Source organism: Podarcis raffonei, chromosome 2 (genome assembly GCF_027172205.1).
Source record: "Podarcis raffonei isolate rPodRaf1 chromosome 2, rPodRaf1.pri, whole genome shotgun sequence".
Taxonomy (NCBI): domain Eukaryota; kingdom Metazoa; phylum Chordata; class Lepidosauria; order Squamata; family Lacertidae; genus Podarcis; species Podarcis raffonei.
Window position 1 is genome coordinate 55,674,646 of NC_070603.1, and position 17,995 is coordinate 55,692,640.

The window sequence follows — 17,995 nt, forward strand, 5'->3', positions numbered from 1 at the left end:
TGGAAATGCATGCCTTGCTAAATACAGAGAGTCTGGGCTGCTTACTTTCCAGGGAGGGAAAGAAACTAGCTACTAGTTTCTCTCTCTCTCCATTTCTCGCACTTCCACAAAGTTTGTTTCAGTTGTGCATTCCCTAGCAGTGAAGACCACATAGCCCATAAGTTGGGTTTTTAAAAATGCCCTTTTTAGAGCTAGCACAGCTTATGTATGCAGTTCTGTGTTTTCTTCCATTTGTGCTTGTCACTGATTAAGGCAAGTGGCAGATGGAAATTATGTATTTCAGTTGGGAAGCAGAGTTGTTTTATCTGGATTCATAATAGAACATATTTTCTTGAACATTAAACATATTCCAGCTTCATTTAAGTCCACAGAGCAGCCTCTTTGACAACTCAGTCAGCTACAGCACAGCTGTGACCAACAAGAATATACACTATATCTTCACAAAATGGGAAGAGGCAGAAAATAATGTTCTTCTTTATTAAAAGAGATGGGAAAAGATTTACACAAGCGATTTTATGTGATTACAAATTTTATTGTGTATAAGCAGTTCAGGAAATATGCAATGATTTGGCATTCAGACAAGTTAGCAACATTGTCAACTAGAGGAAGAAAGTTTTCTTGAGATGTATGTAAATGGTTACATCAACACTCATATGTTCACGTATCTGTGAGAATGATGAAAGATTCAAATGTACAATGCTGAACCATGAGCTAACTAGAGTTCTCTATTATGTATAAACTTGGGGAACTCGATTTCATTTTAACTGTGGTTAATGAACAAGTCAGGATCACTTGTTCCTGGTTTGTTTTAACAAATCACAGTTTAAACTAAGCAGAATTCAAGCGTAACCGGAAACACTGTTTAGTTTGAAGCGGCAAAGCCAACATGGTACCCACCATATGTTTTGAACTACTGTTCCTTTCATCCATGACCATTAGCTATGCTAGCTAGGACTGATGGGAGTTTTAGTCCAGAGCATCTAAAGGGTACCACTTTGACTATTCCTGCTCTAGACCTTATTTTTTAGAGTTATGCCAAAACAATTGGAATTGCGGCAGGTGGTCACATCACATCTGAGGATGAGAATTGGGAGGGGCGAAGGAAGGAGTCAGAGCAATAAAGAGCCAGGTGGTTTATCACTGGATGGTAGGGATAAAAGAATTAATAATTTTTACAAGAAAGAGCTGAGGCTGCCATCTGTTCACAGTTATTATGTACAGTTAATATTCTGGGAGATCTGTCCATAATAAGCAGCAAAGATTATAAATAGAATTTTGACCATATTTTCTGTGATAACAGAATTTGTTTTCCTGAAACAAATTGAAACAAACTTCACTTAGTGCTATGTTTGGTTTCAAAAATGTGTGTGTGTGTGGCAGAAAGGGGGGGTCTGAGAAAGCTAAGAACAACAGCAAATATGTTTCTTCTTTTTTTAAAAAAAGAAAAGGATGTGAGTTGTTTGCATAAATATAGTTCTTTTTTATGTTGTTTGTCCCTAACAATCTGAAATTTCTGTGTGTGTGGAAGTAAAGCAGCAATCCTACAGCCATTTCCTTAGAAGTAAGCTGAAATGAGCTCTGAGTATACACAGATAGGACTGTACTGTAAAAGGCTCCAATGACTATTAGGGACATGGCCCTACCATTAGGCAGAATGAGACAACTGCCTCAGATGCTGATGGATGTGGGCAGAGTTGTATGTGCTAGCTAGCCTGCAGTGAAGGGCACTGTCCTTTTGCCAGTACTGAAATACAATTCAAGAGGCAATCTGAATGACTTCTGGATGTAGATGGGGAGGTGCCACCTTGTCTTTTGCCTCAGGTAGGAAAATGTCTGGGATTACTGACAGCTCATTTCAAAAGCTGGAAGATTCAGGACTTTCCAGCAGCTGGAGTTAAAAGGAATAAACCCAGCTACAGACATGCCATATCTAGTGCTCTCTGCTAATATTATTTTCCTCCAATTCCTTACCAAATTCCACTACAATGCCCCACTTCACATGTAATGTGAATCCCAACCATGGCTTAGCATTAATGTGTGGACTCAGTCCTGCTGCTAATGTGCTTCATGGTTTGTTTACTGTATTATCCAAACCCAGACCCATGGTTTGTCTCACTCCAGACAAACCATGAACTGTAGCTAAGGTTTGCTCTATGGCTTACTGCTTGTGGTTTGTCTGCAGGCAATAAACCCTAAGCCTGGGTTTGGATGACATGCTAAACCAAACAATAGTTTAGCTCACAGTGGTACAGCAGCAGCAGAACAGAAGGATGAGCAAAGTGGACATGAAGCTCACACATTTGTGCTAAGTCATAGTTTGGCTTTGTGTGTTGTGCAAACCATGTCAACACAAGTTGTGGGTTCACCAGATTTGGTCATTAATGGAGGGTCAGATATGTTGTCTTGAAGTGATCCTGTCCAGCTTCTTTTCTTCAGCCTTTGATAGAGGTGAATAAATAGGATTACCACAAACAGATAGCAATGGAAATAGCATTCAAGAGCTGGGGAATATGCAGCCCTCCAATTTTGTGGGACTCCAACTCTCATCAGCCCCAGCTAGGATGGCCAACAGTCAGGGATAATGGGAGTCAGAGCCCAACAGCAGCTCCCCATTCCTACTATACAGTACATGTCTACTCGTAAGTCTCATTAAATTCAATGAGGCTTACCACCAGGAAAATCTGAATACCGGGGTGATTAAAGTTTGTTGGCCTGAGGCCCACATTCATTCTTGGCCAACCCTCCAGGGGCTATATGTCTGGGGGTGGCCAGCCCACACTCTCTCACACTATTTCATATGTGCACACACACAGAGAGACATACAAATAGGCTTCGTCCTTAGCTCACCCATGCAAATCAGTGGAGGAGAGAGGTTACTGCTCCCACTCATCAAATGACTGATGTGATTACCAGGAAGGTGTGACATTGGGGCACTGGGCTCCACTTATTTCAATGTTGTGTCTATTTTTAACGTATTTTTGCCACAGTCACTGACAAAATAAGTGGCCTACTGTGAAGGATTTGCTGGGAAGGGGCAGATTAGGCCTGTGAACTGGGGGTTAGCCCACCATTGGAATATCGGATTGCAGCCTAAGTGTGGTATAAAACTAAATTTCATTGCTTAACGTGATTTCCTAGCAAATACTGCAATCCGCTAAGAAGGGAAATAAACAATTATCCTATCGTTCAGCTAAATGATGCCTGGGGAACATTGGTCATTAATGGAGAGCCACATCTTATTTGGCGTTTTGTACACAAGATAAGAAGTTGCCTTCAACTAAGCCAAACCATTGGTCCATCTAGTTCAGAACTGTCAGCACTGACTGGCAGTGACCCTCCAGCATTTCAGGCAAAGGGCACACCCAGCTCAACCTGGAGAAGCCAGGGATTGAATCTGGGACCATCTGCATGGAAAGCAGAAGCTCTGCCACCGAGCTGCATACATAAAGACAAATACATATGACTCTTATGTCAGCAGTTCTAGTTCTGGTTTGATGCCAATGAGCTTGCGTGCTCTTTGCCAGGATGGGCTGGCCAACTGCCTTGTGCTGCTGGTCTGGAAAGTTGTTTCTATTCTTAAATACATGTCACCTGACTGGACTGGACTGACTTAAACTGTGTGTTAGGCTGATACAGAAACATCAGAGAGCACAAGAAAAAAACGTCCCATGCCAAATCTTCCAAAAAGCAGTTTTGGAATGTAAGCACCCATTTTTGTACACAAGCAGAGAAATTTCAAGTGGTTTGGTGGCTGTAGAGGTGTTAGCTGTGGCTGAGGTAGACTGGCTGAGCTGTGGCTCAAGACATTTTACTGCCCGAGGCAAAAAAACAAGATGGTGCCCCTCCACTCCAATTTCACAAACAGAAGACAATTCAACCAGCAGCTGTATCTTATTCCAGCAACGGCAATGGGACAGTGTCATCCACGATACCTCAGGGCAATGGAAGAACAGGGCATCTAAGAAGCATGCACAATTCTGTTTTCCAAATTTTCCCATTTCTCCCCAACCCAAGCATGCCTTATCTAAGGCACTTCTTAAGCTTGGCTAATGGTACTCAGAGTAGAGATAAGAGTTGTTGGAGAATACTGACAAAAACAAAAATGGGGGTGGGAGGCCGGGATTGCTGATTTTCACTTGTTCCTCCCCTGACCAGAATGGAAATCAATCCATTCCACTATGTGAATATGATCAGTATTCACTGCTGTTGTTGCTTTCAGTCCACAAACAATACACAATTGATTGCATTCACACCACCACTATTTGCATTGAGTTTACTTTGCACTGAAATGAATGGAGTGGAATAATGTAATGACAATGTAGCCTACATAATGTACATAATTTATGTAATTAATTATGTAAATTGCGTAATTTTGCCACAGCAGTCAGTGATTTCAGCAAAAGATGAACTGCAGCAGAACAGAAACAGGGCGGCATGCAACCAATAGAAGGCATAATGAAAAGCAATGGTTTCTTACCTCCCTAGTAGAAGTAGAGAACCACAGTGAGTAGAGCCGCTTTTGCTTCCTGCTTGAGTTGTGAAAGGCTATCATCCTGATCAGTCACTCCTGGAAATACAACAAAGCATTTGAGGTTATTCTTCTTTAACCTCCTGTTTCCTCTCTCACTGTTTCTCCCTCTCTCACTCTCATATTTCTGGCTCCTGCCTCTCCTCTGGTCCTGTTGCTGCTACTGTCATTATTCCTATTCTGCATTTTGCTGACAGTGTAAGAAGAATGCCTGTTTTGCAGGCCTAGTAACCTGCCCACCAGCTTACCAGCAAATCTCATGTTCCCAAGGAGGTAAAGGGAAGCAACAGACTTACCCAAACAGCTTCTGAAACAGCTGCTTTATATGTGCTGCTGTTCTATGCACTCCAAATGTGTGCATATATTTTAAGCAGATGTGCACTGAGTTGAAAAAGCAGAAATAAAAATCATTGTTCAGGGTCGACTGTAAATGCGAGGGTGGGGTGTAATAAATCTCTTTGCCATTCCATACTGCTTTCTTTCCCTCTGGTGTTTTTCCAATTAACATGCAGCATGTTATAGCACATACTGCACCTTCTCCCCCACCCATCCCATGTCCCTTCTCATTTGGATCCATGAATATTGTTACACGCCACCACAATCTCTAGGAGAGGTGTGAAATTCCAGGGTTTGCAAGCGCTTACCAAAGTCTGTGTTCCCTTTTGAGACAATGAGGCACAGCAGAGTCTGTGGTGTCTTTATGATACAGTATACGGTTTATTTATACATATATACAATCTGCATCTAGATGGAGAGAGTGCAAAGCATTCACATGCCAATAGGGCCCTGCAAGCTTCCATTTCCAAGAAACCCCCTAAATATCATGTCTGACCCTCTCTGCAGCATAAAGCAGGCTGCCCCGCTCATGCTCTGGCCCTACCATCTCTGCTTTCAAAACTGACACTTTTTTCCTGTTTTCTTACATCATCCACCCTGAAATCTTAAACTCCTTTGGTCTCACAGCTGGAGGATGGCAGTCTTCACTCTCTCTTGATGCTTTCCTTGGTGGGCCATCACCAATCTTGGTTTCTTAATAATTTACACATCTAGCCAGGCTACTCTGGCTTATTAGCTGAGAGTTCTCCAACCCAAAACAATGATAATCACTGGCTTGCTCCGAGTTGCAAATATTTTCACTTCCCACAATGAGGAAATATGAAGCAGGGTCTGATCTGACGACCACAACTAGAGGTGCATCCAGGGAGACATGGTCCTGCCCTATGCCTGTGATGGGCTTTCAAGGTAGGGCTTGCAGCAGCTGTTGTCTGAAAACCTGGTGAGCTCTCACAAGTCAGAGTCAACAATACTGGTGGACCAAAGATCTGAGCACATAACAAGTTCCTGAGGTTATGAAAGTATAGCCTCATGGGATACCTACTCTAACAAAGGCCAGAGTCTGGTTAACATGCAGCTAATGAAAGGCACTCCTGGCCAACACTGCTACCTCTAAATACAGGAATAAAGTTACCGGTAAATGTGCTAATTTTCCGGCATTCCTTTTCATTGATTGCAAATCCTTCTTTCACTATTTTGCCAAGTAAGACACAGACATTCTTTTTCATAAGCCATTCGTCTTCCTGTCTTAGCCAAACTGTTTTCATTAACCTCCAGCTTTCCATATTTAACCTTGGCGGCACAATCTAGAATGGATAGCATTATCTTTTCTATTCATACATCTTACTATGTTTAAAGACAGAGCTGCCTTTAAATCTGATTATACCTCTCGATTTCACTTAAATTATATTTGAAATCACGCTCAGAAAATTTAGGGGCCAGTTCAGTAATTTGGATGATAATATTATTTTGCCTCTGTAATTCAATAAGTGCATTGATTATGTTTCTGCACTGCTGGGCAGCAATTATTGTTTTTAGGCTGTTAGTATCACACAAGGGGCGGGCAAAATCCTATGCCAAGTGGGGGTTTTTAAAGCTCCAGAGATGGCAGCTGAATGCTTTCCACTGGTTTATGAAGCTACTGAATTACAGCCTTATTAATCTTCCCCACTCAGCAGTCTGCCTAGGGATAGATCATATCCTTCAACAATCAATATAGTCCATGTTTGGATAGTGTTGTCGTGCAAGCTGTCAGTAGTGGAACGATGCACACCACATGATGTGATTTGCAAGCATTCTTATCTATGTAGCCTAAGCCTCTTTTGCCCCATGATGTTGACGTAATTTATATTTCTTATCTTAATCTTAAATCCCCAGCCCAATTTTGTTTGATGCTAGTATGTGGACACTACTGTTGTTAGTGCAGAAGGATTCCTGAAACAGAGTCTATCAAACCTGAAAGTGAAGGGGTAGCCTATGGCCTCACCAGCGGCAGAATCTTGCTTGTGTCCTGTGGTCTGCATTGTTATCTGCTTAGTTTCTGCTTTGTTCCTAAGAGCTATTCAAGGTGATGAGTTTAATCTATAAAGCCCTGCATGGTTTGGAACATGGTAACCTTAGGTCCCCTCTCCCACCATGCATCTTAACAGTGTCCAAAGTCTGTATGTTCAGAACACAGGGAATCCCCTTCCACCAGGACACCAAGAAGCGAATCATGTCATCACACTCAGAATGATCAGGGACACCCACTGGCCTGAGTATTTTGCCTTCTAAAACAATCCTCCCAGTTCAATGTGTTTAATTGAAGCTCTTTCTGCTATAATAGGGGTGGCTTGGGTGTTACCCCCTTGTTTCATACAGACAGCAAAAAATTTTATTAGTTGTCTGCTTGATTTATTTAACTGTGGTTATCACTGAGGCAATCTGTAGCTTCAGAACTCACTTTCTTAAGGAGGGCTAGCTATTTCTGAAGCCAGTGCTCCTGCAGCACCCTCTATTTCTTCTTGCTCCCCTCTGCTTCCCCCTCCTGCCATGCTTGATGCTGCTAAATAGGCTGTCCTCAGCCAATCAGGTTTAAAGCAGTTCTCACACACTGGGTGCCCTGTGACCTACCCAGTCCAGCATTTTGATTGGGGGTGGTGCTATCCTCTTTGAGGACAGCATTTTAATTGGCATGGCATGAAGTTATCTGATTATGCTGCCACCAGCATTGCCCATAGCTACCACAACCACCCCACTGGGCATGTTTTGATTAGATCCAGACCCTCACTGTGACCCAAAACATGGTTGCTGACCAACAAATATACATACAATGCTAAAGAGCAGTTTCCTTTTAATTTCAAGCTGCTGTTTTCAGCAAGAGCTGAATTCTATAAACCCTGTGACCACTGTAGTTTTTGCAGTGCTCCAATCCAATTTCTATCAATGTATCTTTGTAAATTGAGCTTCAAAATGCAAAGGTATCTTTCAAGAGATTCCTTACTTTCAACAGCTAAACTTGACCTCTTTCGAACGTGTTAATTACTGCAGTTTAGCACAGAGGATGAAGGGGAGTCTATCTTATTAGAGCTGAAGGCTTTAATGAGCAATAGACAGTCTTTGCAAGCTATAGTTAGAAACTAGGAGGGATAATCTATTTTGCCATCCCCGGGTCTCTAATTTTCTTGCCTCTCATCCGTCCATACTATTAAAGGGCTGTCTTAAAATGATGCTCTGGTAAGAAACTCTTTGGTGAATGGCCGACTGTTTTCATTTGCAGCTTGGCTCAAACCTTGTGCCCCATTACATGGTTACAAGGCAGGAGTGTTCTGACTTGTCAAGAAAGCATGAAATGTCCATCTGTGGCCAAATACTCAAATCTGAAATACCACTGTTTTCTTAAGGCCTCTGCATAAAAATTAGAATTAATGTTCCACCTTCCCCCCCCTAGCTATTCCTTTCTTCATCTTGGGGCAATTCAAAGAAAATTTCCTCAGGAAGCTTTTAATTTTGCCTTATTCATTATTCATTATCATTAAGTTTGTCATATGTCTTTGGACGCCAGAGCAGTTAATGAAACGTAATTAATAGAGACAAGTCAAAATACTGCAAAAGTAGCTATTCCCCCCCCTTTTTTTTTTGCTGTGTAAGGTATTGAATACAGCAATGGTTATCATTGCTATTAGTATTATATTATGTATTTATAGGCTACCTTACAGAGTTTCCCCTCTCAAGGCAGCTCCTAACATGTTAAAGAACCAACTATAACGTTACAAATCATAGTATAACCTAAAAACACAACAACACAATCTAAAAATCATCACAGAGAGTGAAAACTAGAAGATCAGTAACAGAAAAGTACCAGCATAAGTGCCAACGGGGGCTGCTAACAGATTATGGGGCAGGTGGCAATAGGGCTGGACAGGCCAGTAAACAGGACCTCAGGTACACACACTCCTAAATGGAAAAAAAGAAGACTTCTATTTTTTTTTAAGATATTTATTAAATTTTCCAATTTTTAAACAAACAAAAAAGAGCAAACAAAGAAATTAAAAAACAACAACATATAGTTCATATAACATACTTTTCAATAACCTGCTGCCATAGTGCCTAGTGTCAGGGCTAACGTGTGTCATCTCCCCCATGCCACTGCTGGAGAGCACTCCCCACAGAGGCTTGGGAGGGAAGCTGAGCGCCTGCCAGCCATATAGTTGGTGGGGCGTAGCTTCCATCCTAAGCCTCTGCAGGGATCGCTCTCCTCCTAAGGAGGCTTAGGAGGCAAGTTGCATGCACTCCAGCCATATGGTTGGCAGGGCGCAGCTGGTGGAGCCTTGGTAGTCTCACATGGATGAGGCATGTGGCATGCTGACTTCCCTGCCCCATGCAACATACCCAGGGATTCCAGACATATAGTCAAATTATCTCTGTGGCTCAGCAGATACAGGCTTAGCATATACAGTGGTACCAGAGCCCTGTTCACATCCTGAACAGAACGTATGATGCTTCTGCACATGCACAGTTCACGTTTCGCTGCTTCTGCGCATGCGCGTGACATCATTTTGACCGTCTGCGCATGCACGAGCAGCGAAACCCGGAAGTAACGCGCTCCATTACTTCCAGGTCACCGCAGAGCACAACCCAAAAATACTTACCCTAAAGTGTATTTATCCCGAGGTATGACTGTACAAGATCCCACATGCAATCTCTATCCAAAGGCTGCCTGGGGAAAGAGTTTCAAAAGCACCTCTGTGCAAGAGTGCAAGACGGGTGAGTGGCATACAGATCAATAGCTTCCTCACTCAGGTAACTGCCCTGCTGCAGGTTGCCTTTAATTTTGATCAGCCAACGTCTCAGGCAGAAACTCCATGTTCAAGAGAAAGATTGCCTGCTGGTTATTGTCCCAGCACATCTTACTATCCACCTTCCCTCCAACCCTTCATTTCATGAAGCTCAACTGCTGGGTTCCTTTTATACTTGCGGTAACCATCAGAGAGTCAGGAGGCCACTGAGCTGCTGAGACCTTCTTCCCTCATATTTGCCGCTGCTCCGCTAGCAGGTCAAGAAGCAAAACTCTCCCACCATGGCAGGGTGTTGTGGTGCGGCAAAACCCAGTGCCACCTCCCTCCCCTGCTTCCCAACGTATATGGCCCACTATGGACACCTGTGATCTTTGCAAACCAGCAATTTGCGTATAGAAGCTGTTTGCAATCGTTTTCTGCAATAACAAATCTAGACCTTTTCCTTGCTGTTGTGAGCCTCATAAATCATTCCCTAGCATTCCTTACAACTTAGTGTATTGTAAGTGCAATTGAGCAACCTCACCATACAAGCAAATCAACCTATCTGCTTCACACAAAACAGGATGAGCAATGGCACACAATTTTCCTTTCCAGGAAAAGACTCCCCCCGCTCTCTTTAGTGAACCACCAAAACAATTCTGCAGTTCAGGCTGCATACAGATAAATTGTTTAGGTGTACAGTGGGAAGAAGAGCGTCCCCCTTATTACCAAGACACTAGCCCTGAGCTTATGGGGGGTGCTGATGGTAAGTAGAAGCCTATTCACTCCAGTTGCCTAATTCCAGTTACCTTCTCAAATCCTGTACAAGTTAAATGGAAGAGGTGATGCTCTCAAGGCTAGCTTGCAGTGACTTTATTATCTAGTGAGTCGATTTCATTCCTTAAGGGGTACTGGAAAAGGAATATCCATTCTGTTGAATGAAAAACAGCTCTTTAAAAAGTAAGAAAATGTTCTGGAAATGACTGGTTGTTGCTGGGGGGGGCATTGCTTTTTGAAGAACCAAGCACTCAAGTGGAGTGCACTCCCACGGGGATCTTGAAGCATGCTGCTTTTATAGGATGGGAAGGTTGGTCTGGATGATATCGGTGGGTTGCTTCCAGGCCTGTGGTTCTGTATCCATAAGGCTTAGAATGTAGCAGAAGAAGCTGGTCAAAGCACTTCCTCTTTGAGGCTAATGGCTTTAGGCAGCCCAGCAAAGTGCCATCATCAGCATTTGAAAGAGTGAGATGTGTTGCCATAGTGACAGCTGAAGATGCTTCCAGCAAGAGAGGGTGGTCCTTTCCCCACCTCCTTTGGCTGGATGCCACATCTTCCTCTAGGAAGGGAAGCAATGGGCTAGTGGGGCAAGTTTTGTGTGTGAGTTTTGGCTGATCCTGGGAGCTGAAAGGAGGCACAGAACCCTGGGTAAGCTCAGGAACCCCTGGAATCTCCCTTCACTCGGAGAAAAGGGCATGAACAATATCATTTTCCTGTTGCTATATTATTTTAAGATGCCACTGCCTTTGACAACAACTCATTCTGTGCAACAACGTGTTTGAGGTTTGCTTCTGTACTTAACTGGCAGTGAGAACTGAAAGCTATGTTAAGACAGTGTTATCACACACAATTAAGTCAATGATCTCTTTTGGGGTGTACATCCAGGGCTGTGCTTTGTGTGCTGTGTGTTTTACAAATTCTGATGATAAATAGGATTCTGATGTTGCAATGTATGTTCTTCCCCAAGCAGGGATAGACTGACTGTGTTTACTTAGAACTGTTTCTTTTTTAGTGCATTAGTATGGTAGTAGAAATATCCAAAAATACAACATATGTGGGAAGCTTTAATTTCTTGACCTCCTTACTTACATCTGACTCTCATTCACAGTTTTGAAGTATGATGGTAAATTTTAAAAGTACACTGACTTTAGAAACTGTAAACTGTACTAGAAAACATCTGCTACAGCTGAAGAATAGTACAGAATTAAACTAAGGCTGCAATCCTGTGACTGAGAGAAATTGTTAAGTGTTGGCATGGGTAGGAAAACCATAGCCTTTTAGATGGGTGTATTCTCCTGTGTAATTTTCATTTGCTCTTATGATGGGATAGCTCAGTAAGTAGAGCATGAGACTCTTAATCTCAAGGTCCTGGGTTCATGCCCTACATTGGGCAAAAGATTCTTGCATGCCAGGGGGCTGTACTAGATGACCCTTATGGTCACTTCCAACTCTACAATTTTATGATTCTATGATAAAACTGTTAGAAATGTTTTAAAATTAGGGTAACCTCACTGCATAGTATTTTCTCAATAAATATTTACACTGTGGAAGCTAAGTTTGTTTTGGTTTAAAAATCTGAGGCCCCACGCCCAATTGCCTTACCACCCTAGTCAGCACAAAGAGTTAGCTCAACCAGAAAGTAGGTTAAAAGGCTGTTTAGTGGGGTGTTATGTACTAAGCTTGGATCCTAGAACAATAGGGAGGTAGGATCCTAGAATGCAACAACCTGATTGGCCTGCAGGAGCAGCCCAATCAGGCTCCAGGAGGGAAGCAGAATCAGCCAATCAGATGGGACTCATTGTGTAAATAATGTATGTAAAGCCTGAGGTTTTGGGGAAAATTCATTCACTGTTTTACAAGCTGCAATAAAGAGCATGAAATCACGAGACTCCAAGTATATTTCATGGAGGCAGGCAGGGAATTGTCTTAGGGCCAGTGGTGAGAGCCAAAGATGGGGTTGGATAGTTTAGTTGGCACATCTTGCCTCCCTCTCCTTCTCACAGAGCAGTCTGCTGCACCACACTGCCCTTTTTTTGGTTGCTTCGCTGATTCAATCATTCCTTTCCTGGTCCATTGTCAAGGATAGATCATTTCCTAGGGTGGTTCAAGCTGAACATTGTACTTCATGCTGCAGTGGTAGGGGACCTATTAAGATGGAGACTAGATTCCCGAATGATTCGGTGGATGTTCTGGCTGACACGGCTAGCACTTCTGTCAAGGCTCTCATGAGATGTGTAGGGCTGTTGACATGATCGCTCCTGAGTGCCCTCACTGTGGAGTGGCAGAGTAGGTAGCCCAGGAGAGGGCCTTCTCTGTGGCAGCTCCTAGGTTGTGGAATACCCTCACCGCTGAAGTGTGCTGGAACCTTCATCATATAATTATTATCTTCTCTTTCCTATTGTATTGGTTTGAGCGGCCTTAGAATGAATTTGGTTGCATAAAAAATGAAGAAGTGCCTCTGAAAGGAGAAGAATAAATCATAGGTTGTTAGTGGCCTGATGAATGATATTCCTGAGAGAATTTCAGCATGAAGCGAAAGATAATTGGGGAGGGTAATACTGGTCTTATATACATACAAGTATTTCCTAACAGATATTACATCCGCATATCACTGGAGATTTTCATCTGTATTATTCAGTGCATTGTTCCAAGAATCTGCCTTCTACAGAACATCCCTTCAAGGTTAGTTATACATCATTGTATGTAGCATATTCACTGGCCTATACTGAGCCTTGATAAAATGTTTTCATGTCAATTCATATGAATCATACGGTGTTATGAAAGGTCTTTTGGACAGCCAACCTACCCTAGCCCAGTGCAGCCATAGAACTCTGCAAAGCATATGTTGCTACCATGTGTGTTACTATCATGGACTGGCAAAGCCGGCAACTTTGGTTTCTCAGTTTCTCATTCTGCCTCCCCAGTTTTGTTGTGTTTTGTTTATTTATTTGTAAAATTTGTATGCTGCCCTTCGTCCGCAGATCTCAGGGGAGTTCACAACATAAGTATTGGGCTTGGACCCCAATATTTCCCCAACAGAATCACATTAGAGGGGTCTTGGGCATGGCTTCTACTCAGGCTCATGTCACCTATCCTCTCCCTGGGAGCTGGTGGTACTGGCACGAGGAGTAATGATGCCCTACATCTCTCTCACAGGGTCTTCTCATTACACAAAATGCCAACACAACTACACAGTTGGCAGGGCCCGGGTAATCATTCAGGTTCATTTACCACATCAGTTTGCCCTTTAAAAAAAGTCACCATGATAATTCATCCGCATTTTTGTAGGAATTTCTTTAAATAGGCACGTTTTGAATATACTTTTACCTAATATAAACATTTTTGACAAATAATCCTAGGAATATGCATGTTGCATGTTATTTTCCCAGATAAATGCATGTTTACACATACTTTATATGCATTTTTCTGCACATTCCCTGTGTACTGCATTGTGAAGTTTGATAAAAGGAGAATTTTTGAAAGATGGCTGTGTTTTGGTTTGCATACTGAACTGCAAAGTGCAAATGAGGTAGGTTCACCTTTAAATGCTGCATCAATTTCCACCCCCATCCCACATTGTTACAGCAATAGAATATATGCAGTGGGGGGGGGCACATTGCATTCAGAAAGAAGGCGAGGCTGTCGAAGATGTCTCCTTCCTTGATTTGGCAAAGAGGCATTGGAGCAGTGCTGGAGCATGTAGTATAATATGCCTCTGGATCACAGCATATGTTGGAAACAGAGAGGGTTTTTTAGAAACCGTTCCAGACTGAATTGCTGTGCCATGGGTACCCAACACTGGCCCCTCATAGCCCATAAAACCCTCTTCTAAATCACCTCGCCTTACTCTTTCAAGGCCACCTTTACCATAATTCTGCACACTGAGCCATTTATAAATTGAAACAGCAGTCTGAGCATATTAAATGGAAACTATGTTTGACTCTGGGGTGAGAGACAATGAAACTGTGCCTTTCTCCCTTTCTTAATGTCTTATGTAAACTTTCAGTTACATCATGCATCAACCATAATTACATTGTCAAAGATTGTACTTTTTGCATTTCATTGCCATTTAATTCCAACTTTTTCACACACATCCTCTCCTTTTACACTCCTGTACATACCTGCCAACTGAATCACTGGGCTGAGATACAGTCCATCCATCTGATGAAGTAGACTCTGGTGCACAAAAGCTTGTGCGTTTCTGCTGCAACAATACAATGACTTCCCCTCTGGAAACTGCTTCCCATGGTGTACACTCAGACTGCTTTTGTTCTTTTGTCACCTCTGATCAAATAGCCTTTGTAGGCTTTTGAAAGAAGTACAAAAACCTGTTTTCAAGAGGTGAAAGTGAGATGACTGTACACACCATGATGATCGCTTTTTCAAAAGCATTTTCAGCCTTCGTATTCAGCTCTATTTACAACCTGTCAATGTTAGTCTTGGCTATGTCTGCTATCACACAGACCTGTATTTCTATTCCCCATCTTTGTGAGGCAGCGTTACAGTGGCTGGATCTTAGGCAGGAAGTCATTAGTACAGGAATTCCTTGGCTTTTCCTGATATCTGCACTAGTAATATAAGTTGGTCAAGGTGAGGCAAGATCAAAGAGAAGCCCAGCAATATATGATAGCCAAATAGACGAACAGCAGGATCTCTGTCTTGAATACACTGAACTGAGGATGCATGTCCTTGCCAAGATCTTTATCTCCTTCAAATTTGTATTCTGATCTGCAGCTTTGGTTATAAATCTCCACTGGGTAATGTAATGTGCTTGGACAATAAAGCCGTGTAAACAAGTTCAGGAAATCTCACAGTTACACTGAAGGCCAGATGTATGAAGGATCCACAGACCTTAGGCTGCTCTTCACATTAAAGGAAGCAAGTCACTCTGGAATACTTGTAAGTTCAGTACATCTTGTAAATCACATATATGTTTTGGCATAGTAAAGGAATGAAGGATGGTAAGATACCCATAACTTGCATATATCTGGGACACATCTTGGTGACACTAGATCAGGCTTCCTCAGATGCTTTTGGCCTACAACTCCCATGATCCCTAGCTAGCAGGCCCAGTGGTCAAGGATGATGTGAATTGTAGTCTCAAAACATCTGGAGGGCCGAGGTTGAGGAAGCCTGCACTAGACCAATGAAGACTTGAACTGAATAATTAACCTAATAATTTGTTCATAACCCATTCAGCCTAATCTACCTGTGGGGTAAGTTAGGCTGAGCTTCATGGCTGAGTGGGGATTCAGACCCTATTCTCCCAGCTCCTAGTCTGATGCTCTCACCACTAAACCACACTGGCTCTGTCAGTGACATACCTTAATATAATCTAGTATATAGGATGGTCAATAAATTGAGGAATTGACACAGAGTGCACTGCTAGGATGTTTTATGATCATTTAAGACTTGGATATTAATTTGGACTCATATTTACTGTTGAGCAATTTGTATAGAAAAATGCCTCTAATATTTGGCATGCATCATAATTATACAAAAAAAGTCCCCCTTTTCACTAGGGATGAATATGTTGATTTTAATTTCTCTCATTTTCTCATTTTTCCAATCTTGTATTCAGTTCTTCATATTTCAATATCTGTTTGTGATTTCTTTTCTTTTCTAAAGTCCTCATGAAACTTAAGTATTTTACTGCAAAATTCTCCTAATAAACATGTTTGCATGCAAAGTTGTCTATTATACACATTTTTTGCAAAGCAAGTTATCCTAACATAATGCATTTTTGAAGGCTATTTTTTGCTGGTATAGGCATTTATATGCACACTTTATATGCACAAACTTGGGCTTCCAGCTGTTTTTGGACTCCAGTTCCCATCATCCCTGACCACTAGCCCTGCTAGCTAGGGATGATGGGAGTTGTAGTCCAAAAACACCTGGAGGCCCAAGTTTGGGAAACCCTGTGCTAGCACACAAATTTCTATATATACTGGAGAATTGTATTGCATTGCAAAATTTGGAGAAGTGACTTTTGGAGTGTGGCTATGTCTCAGTTCATATCTTATTTTGGAAAGTGTGAATTAGCTAAATTTGCCTTTAAATGTAAACTGAATCAAATTTCTCTGTCATCCCATCTTCCCACAGGCAAAACTATACATGTAATTGCTATTGGAGGGACTACACACACACACACACACACACAGACACACACACACACACACACAGAGAGAGAGAGAGAGAGAGAGAGAGAGAGAGAGAGAGAGAGAGAGAGAGAAACTGCTGAGGTTTCAATTTGTAGCAGAAGACCAGAGCAGGAGGAGTAGAGCTTCTTAACTATTTCCTCTCATGCTGTTTTCCTGCTGAAAATTGCCTTCTCTAAGCTGCTTTGACCTCCAGTGGGGAAAAGATACAAGTTATTATGAAGGACTACCACTGAAACAACCACTCTAATGCTTTCTAACATTTTAAAACCTTTCCATTGTAATGAACAGAAACAGAACAACTCTGGCGATGTGGTGACAGCTGCTTTTGAATTCAGTTTTTCCCTTCGATAACAGTGCTCTCTTGTAATACTATAGAAACTAGTAAAAGAGCAAAATTAAAATATCACCTCTACCTTTGTTTAGCAGTTTTGTTGCACATGGAAGATGGGAGGCAGGAACGATGAGGTTTTAAGTGGGTCAAGGGTTAAAGGAGAGATGCAAGGAATGTAGGGTGTCGACGGAGGAGAGATAGCAGAAGACTGCATCAGCGTTGCACTGTGAATATCATACAGATAAGGCTTGTTGTACGTCCAGGTACCTGCATAAGAATTTGGCTGCATAAATAACAGGAGAGGGAAACAGGAGAGGGTAATGTATGCTGTTTTTTTCCTCCTAAAGAACGTTGTAAATAGATGAGTAAACGCCATCAAGGTTCTCCTGTTCTTGAAGCACAGCTCCCAAAGATTCAAGGTGCATGGGTTTTAACTGTATAAATTGCCTCTGTTAAACATGTAGCCAGATCTCTCTGACCACTCCTTCAGCCTGACAGTATCTGAGACTGTTTGTGGACAGGACACAGAGGCTAAAGACAGACAATAGCTTTTTTCACAAAGCCAAATGTGATAGAACAGAGCTAGAGTTGCCTGTGGTACGTGTTTCTTCTACCTCACAAAATAATAATAATAATAATAATAATAATAATAATAATAATAATAATAATAATTTATTTATACCCCGCCCATCTGGCTGGGCTTCCCCAGCCACTCTGGGCAGCTTCCAACAAAATATTAAAATACAGTAATGCATCAAACATTAAAAGCTTCCCTAAACAGAGCTGCCTTCTAAAAGTCTGGTAGTAAAGCTTTCAGTTAAAACAAATTTTGCAATGCTTCACAAAGCTGCAATGTCTGTTTGACAAGAGAAGATGCTGGGATGAGGCAAATGGGTATGTACCACAGGCCCAACCTTGATGCTGCCATGCGCTGCCCCTGCAGCAACCCTGGTCTCATGAGGACAGCTCCACAACTCTGCCTCACCAAGCCGGCCACTACTAACCGTGGACCATTTGTCTGACTCCAGACATCATCATCCCTTAACATGGATTTAACTTTGAACCTAACTGCACCCTGAATGAATTGTGTGGACTGCAGTCACATCAG

At 42.2% G+C, this 17,995-nt stretch overlaps 1 long non-coding RNA gene across 1 annotated transcript; it reads right to left on the bottom strand.

Moving 5' to 3' along the window:
• Positions 1-2,143: 2,143 nt before the first annotated feature.
• LOC128407832 (uncharacterized) lies at positions 2,144-17,017 on the bottom strand. Its single transcript, XR_008328917.1, has 4 exons — positions 16,970-17,017; positions 14,517-14,723; positions 4,478-4,567; positions 2,144-2,437 (listed from the first exon to the last, which is right to left on the bottom strand). It is a non-coding gene; the product is annotated as an uncharacterized LOC128407832 (long non-coding RNA).
• Between the last annotated feature and the right edge of the window lie 978 nt (positions 17,018-17,995).